Source organism: Sapajus apella, unplaced genomic scaffold (genome assembly GCF_009761245.1).
Source record: "Sapajus apella isolate SASKATOON/1434 unplaced genomic scaffold, GSC_monkey_1.0 scaffold3, whole genome shotgun sequence".
In the NCBI taxonomy this organism is placed as follows: Eukaryota; Metazoa; Chordata; class Mammalia; order Primates; family Cebidae; genus Sapajus; species Sapajus apella.
In genome coordinates, this window is record NW_022436943.1 from 60,034,708 (window position 1) to 60,041,357 (window position 6,650).

Consider the following 6,650-nt stretch of genomic DNA (forward strand, 5'->3'; position numbering starts at 1 on the left):
TACCATCTTAACAGCTCTCCTTTCTTTATGTAATTTTGAATAAAAAGAAAGATTTTCAACTCACTTCAGACTTATAGCAAGAATAATCCCACATTAATAAACTGCCATAGACATCATTTACTTTGACAACATAAAAATCATACATGTGATGAGATAATTTATATACATTGTCTCTCTTAATGGTCAGTTTTCCTATGTGATTACCTCATGAAGCATGCCTGTTCATCTTTATTTTATAGAAAGGAAACAGGTGCAGGAAAGTTGGCTCATTTATCTAAGGTGTCACAGCTAATAACTTTCAGAACTATATCTTCAACCCAGGTATCTGACACCAAAAAATATTTCAACTCCAACTTCAATGCACACATTGCCTGCACTGATGTTGATCCGTCTCTTTGGGATGGCAAATGTTCATCATATGATGTAGATTTTTCGTTTGAAATACCCAAGTGTGATTTGGAAACCAGCCTATAAATAAACAATCTTTGTCAAACTGGCTCAAAGCAAGATATGACTATAGAAATAGAGATTTTCCATTGTGGCTTCAAAATTGTGTTCTGTATGCTATCAACTCTCTCAACCCACTTCCCAACACACATGCTCTCAGAATATCAGATTAGATAAAGGTTGTAATAACAAATCTTGATATTTCTGTCTCATCTGGGCTGAAGCAATGAAGCAAACTGACATTAAATTTTCCTTCTTTCTGCCTTCTATCTCCACTTGGACCATCACCTGAAAATTCCCAGCTCAATTTAACTGAAGGTTGTACTGAGGGACCAAAGGCTAAGACATTTGTAGCTTAATGCATGACATAGATGGCAGGACTTTGATGAATTGGACAAATGAAACACTCCATTCTGTGAAGGAGTGCCTGTCCAAACTGTCAGGGTAAGGGTGGGGATGGTAGCTCTAGCTCATAAGCTGCTTGCTAAAATCTGCAGCACGTGTGTGTAGAGCCCTGAGATTAACCAAAGGAAGTGCTTCAGAATCATGAGTCAAGTGGCACCTGAAGACACAGCTGCCCAGTCCGACTTAAAATATGCTCCAACCAATGCTTTCCTGAAACTCAGCTTCCTCCTCTGCTAAGGTAAGACAAAGACACCTATCTCTGAGCATCACTGGGATCAGGTTTATTAATTGTTTTGTAATGATCAATGTAATAAATGGATCATAGGCAACCTTTAAATGGTAGAGAACATTATTGCTGTATTAAGTCATATATATATATCCAATATATAACATTATATAATAGTAGTCACTACAAAGTGTCAATTCAGGTTGAATTAGGCAAGACAAGGTAACAGAGAAGTCTGATGTGGTGGGGAGCAGTGTACTAATGAAACCAGGTAGCAAGGAAAGAACCAAAAAGAAGAATTGTTTGGTGGTTGAGAACTAGGATTCTTGTCAGTCAGATCCTCTTTCTGCCATTTAGCACTTGAATGACCATGGTTAAGTTAGTTAACCTTTAAGGCCCAGTTTCCCTATCTTTGAACTAGACACAATATTGATTTTATCTAATAGATTTTCTGCAACCATATATATACGTATATGTGTATATATAAATATATGTATATAAATTTATACAGATTTCAATATATTAAATAACATGTTTATGTATTCTTTCAATATATGTGCATATATTTAATATGCAATATGTATTATTAAATAGATATTTAAATCTGTGTATATTAAAATTATGTAAATCACTTAAGTGCCTGACACACTGTGAATCCTCAACCAATATTACTTATTTACCATTATTATTCATTAAACACTACGTAATACCTGACACATGATCAAAACATCTAAACTAATTCTCTCCACTGGCTATACCTCTAAGTTCATTTGTGTTTTTTCTCTAGCACAGGATAATTTACTTCATATGTCGTGCCTAACTTTCCCTACAGTGACTATTCTAGGAGAATCTGGTAGAAAACTACAAGGCTTCTTGTGACCTATCATTAAAAATCTCACAATATCACATCTCTTAAATTCTATTGGGCTAGCAAGGCACTAAGGCCAGCCTGAGATCAAGAGAGCAAAACCATATACCACCTCTCCACGGGGAGTAGCAGCAAATAATCTATAGCCATCTTTAACTTATCCCAAGGAGCAAACCCATAGTGAAAACCTTCCTTAATCTGCTTGGGCTGCCATGAGAAAATAGCATCAACTGGGTGGCTGAAACAATGGCAATTTATTTTGTTACAGCTCTGGAGGCTGGAAGCCACAAGATCAGGGTGTCGGCAGGGTCCTGTCCTGGTGAAGTCACTCGTTCTGGCTTATAAGCTTCTGACTGTGTCCTCATGTGGCCTTCCTTTGTGAAAGTTCACTCTTTCTTCTCATAAGACTACCAATCCTATCGGATTTGAACCACATCCTAATGATCTCATTTAACCATCTTAAAAGCCCTGTCTCCAAAGATGGTCACATTGGGGATTTGTGCTTCAGCTTCTGAATTTTCAGTGGGCAGAATGCAGTCAATAGCAACATCAGAAAGAACAAGACACACATAACATCTCTTGAGCAATTGTATCCAGTCATGCCTGAAGCTATGTCTACCACCAGAATTCCTTAATGAGAACCAACACGTTCTACTTTGTTTTATATAAGCCGATTTTGATCAGTTCTTCTGTTATCTGTAAAAGAAAGTGTCCTGGTTGATACAACAGGCAACTTTTTAGTGCCACCTTACAGGTCGCCAAGGGCAAGAATGGGATTTATTAGAAGAAATTAGAGTCCAAACAGAAGCACACATGGGAAATAGCAACATCAATGAGTTTGCAGGATTTGAGGACATAAGGCTACAATGGCTTAATTCCAAAAGGTCATCTGCTACTAGCTTGAAGCTACCTTTAAAACACAGGATATGAACTTTTAAATTTACTTAGAAAGTCTTTAAGGCATATTCAGTACCTGAAAATCAAAAGCAAAAAACACCACAATTGAATCAAAACACCTTCGAGCATGTAACATAGATGCCACTTAGAAACTCTTGAGTTTGATTAGAAATGTATTTATTCACAAGACTGATGATATTCAATTTCTTCTCTTTATGAAAGAGGAAAGCAATGGCCAGAGAATCAAAGCAATGTTTGCATCATGGAGTACAAAAACACTAGCTTTTACAATAAAGACCTTGAGTCATACTTAACATAAGCATAATGTTTCCTGCTTTTCAGAAAGCAGCAACTCTGCATTTATTATAACCCTGTCCTCACTCTGATTATTCACTTTGAAGGAAGGACAATCAGGGTAAGCCAGTGGCCCGGAAGGCAAAAAAGAGCGTTTTCACGCATAGGAAGGGAAATAAGGGAGTATCTCCAAACAACAAAGGTGACTTGAGCTTTACTAAGGTAAGATGCTGAGAATAGATGCCCATTAATCCCTGTCAAATGGGTCACAGGTACCTCTGTCAACCAAATGTGTGGCTGTGTACCTAACGGTGTGTGCTCAGCCAGGATATTGAGGCACAGGGAGCAATACATCTCCCTGCCCCCCTTCCTGCCCCTGCTGAATGCGTTAGGTCAGCATGCTACTCTGACTGCGGAGAAGAAAATGACATGTGCATAGAACAACATGGAAAGGAAATAAAAGTCCTTGAGCAGAGACAGATGAGAAAATGTATTTTATATGGTATGTTAAAGAAGGGACAGAAAATTCACCAGTTTTATGCTCTTAGAGGCCTAATAAACTGACCAAAAATAAAATAATTGTTCTTATGTTTATTATATGATAGTTTCTCTTAGAAGGATACTCGTTAGCCACTTCTTTCATAAAAAGGATCACTTCTTTTTATATAAGCACTAATCATCTTATATATTTGTTAACCTAAGATTCTCCCCTTCACTTCTAGTCTCTCTCTTCCTCTTTCTCTCTCTCTCTCTCTACACACACACACACACACACACACACACACACACACACACATTCATGCATTTATTTCTTAATATCATCCATACTTAGTTTACATGTGTTAACATTCTCACGTATAACACATGTAAACTAGGTATGGATGATATTAAGAAATAAATGCATGAATATGTATTGTTACAAGTGACTTCATCCTTTTATTTCTGCCTTGTATTCTTTCTCTCTGTTAAAGCCCTGATTTAACAATTGCCAAAAATTCTGCAGTTTAAATGTCATGGGCTAAGAACAAAAAGAATGGATAAGATAAAAATGTTTGGAAAAGTGGGGGGAAATCTGAAAATTTTAATAAAAACTCAAATTTGTGCTCGCTCTGGCAGCACATATACTAAAATTGGAACAACACAGAGAAGATCATCATGGCCCCTGCACAAGGATGACATGCAAATTTGTGAAGTGTTGCACATTTTTTCCAATTTGTAATAAAGCTTTTTTTAAAAATTAAAAAAACCCTCAAATTTGTTAGAATGTTTAGGGAACTGGGAACCTGGGGAATTGGATTTTCTGTCTATGAACTCCCTTATTTCAGCTGTCATCAGAATGATTGCAAATACCTAAGTCCCTAGTCTTCCTTCATCAACCTAACATGATTGCATCTCTGCTTAATGAGTCTGAGTTCTTTGAGATCTTGGGCTCATCAGTGTTCACTATGTGGAATTTGATGTTGATATAAACGTTTTAGGAGGTAGAGTTTGTTTACTTCTGAGTTTAGAATGCAAATACCCATGACTTTTTTGGTTTTGGTCAAATCTCAATATACTTACATTTGAAGCATCGGAAAATATTAGAGGGATTTCATAGTAATATAATATCAGTGATTATTTACAGTTTACTATGCATTAGGTATTGTGGTAGTTTTTCATGTGCATTACCTTATTTATCTCTGAAAGCCACACTAGGAGTTTGACACTAGGAGTCATTTTTAAGATGATGAACTGCTAGGCTAGAGCAGAGCTTCTCAAACATCCGTATTCTTTCAAACCACCTTGTGGATCTAATTAACATGCCAATTCTGAATCAAATACCTTGTTTCAGGCCTGAGATTCTGCATTTCCAACAGGTTCCTAGGCCAATAGCAAACACTAGGGGAAAAGAGGACCTTGAAGCATTCCAGCCCCTTAGCTAGCTGAGAAACTAGACTAGCACTTGTGAATTCAGGTAACCACCCTTGACCACCATCAGGTTCAGCAAAATTCCATGACGTTTCTAGAATTCCTTCCCTGTATATGGCAGACATTAACATTGTACTCCAGCATTCTCCCCTTCCTAGCCAGGAAAATGAACCCACATTTCTTCTCAATGAAAAAATTTAAAAAACTGACTGGTAATAAACCAATCAGAACTGACCTGTACCATGAATCTTGTTTTCATGATGCTACAGCTTCTATTTTGGCCAAAAGGATTACATGTCAGTCTTCCTTGAAAAAAAAAAAAGTAAATCAGTTGTTTCTAAAATTATTATTTAAAATGAATTCCATGAGAAGGATAGATTCTTGTAGTGATATATGAAAACAAAAGCAGAAAATAATATCTATAATTTCACTACTCAGAGACAAAGACTTTGCAGATATTTATTCAATTATTTTCTTGTGCATGAGGTTTTGTTTTACATAGCTTTGATTATACAGTATACAAAGTTTTGTGTTCTGATAAAATACATTGTCTTTTTAAAAATGAATACATACTACTCCATAAAGCAGTTACATCATGAATGAATTGAAAATTGTCTATGTGAGCTTCTTCTCCTGATTTTACTATTAATTTTCTAATTTTACTCTTAATATAAAGCTAGGAATAATATATTTCTGCCAGGCTTTTCTTCTGTAAATCAAGTTTATGTCAATTTATTGATGAGAACATTCTAAAGTAATTCTGTCTCTTTTTGTTTTTCAATTTTGTATGTGCTTCAAAGGAGTGGGATGGGCCCTTTGAAGTGTGCATTTGACATACTTTATATTTTTCACTGATTCACTGCACCCATTATTTATACTTCCCGCTACCTGATACACATTTGGTAGGTTTTTGTTTTCTACCCAAATATATATTCTATCTCAGCAATTGTGCTTTAACACAAAAACTTCTGTTTGAAGAGAGCTCTGGGTACAAAAAAGTAAAAGAATTGAAAGAATTATCCTTTCAAACATTTCTTTTTTTCAGAAAAACTTAGCTCAACATGAATTCTGTTCTTGATTTGTACTTCACCATCTTTCCCTGCTGCCCACGGCTTGATTAAAACACAAGAATGTAATTATCTGTTAATTTGGAGTCTGAACTGATTAAAATAGAAAGAACTTGCACAGGTCAGAGGTTATCACGGTGCATAATTAATTGTCCAACATCATCTTAATCAACATCTCTTCAGTTTGAGCATCCTGAATTTCTTGGACAGTAAGGGGGAGGAGAGATGTGTGATTTAATCAACTATGCCTGAGTTGTCAGAAATGGATTTGGGAGGCGTCATCCCTCAGTTATTAAAGAAAGAACTGAAGTGTTTCATCCTTCAGCGACAGGTCATGCATTACCAAGTTTGTAAGATACAGAGTGCATTATTGAAAACAAGTTTTCCTACACATCACTAGCTTCAACTGGATTAACAAATTCAAGTACTAGATCTGAGAATGAAAAGTGTGCACAAATGAACGTAATCTAACATGAAATGAATTATTAGCCACAAAAAGACATGGATTTTTACAAGTGTTAGATTTGTTGTGCTATTG

The 6,650-nt window shown here is 36.0% G+C and overlaps 1 non-coding gene across 1 annotated transcript; it reads left to right on the top strand.

Moving 5' to 3' along the window:
- Positions 1-4,237: 4,237 nt before the first annotated feature.
- On the top strand, positions 4,238-4,344 carry LOC116535944. Its single transcript, XR_004262402.1, has one exon. It is a non-coding gene; the product is annotated as a U6 spliceosomal RNA (small nuclear RNA).
- The last annotated feature ends 2,306 nt before the right edge of the window (positions 4,345-6,650 follow it).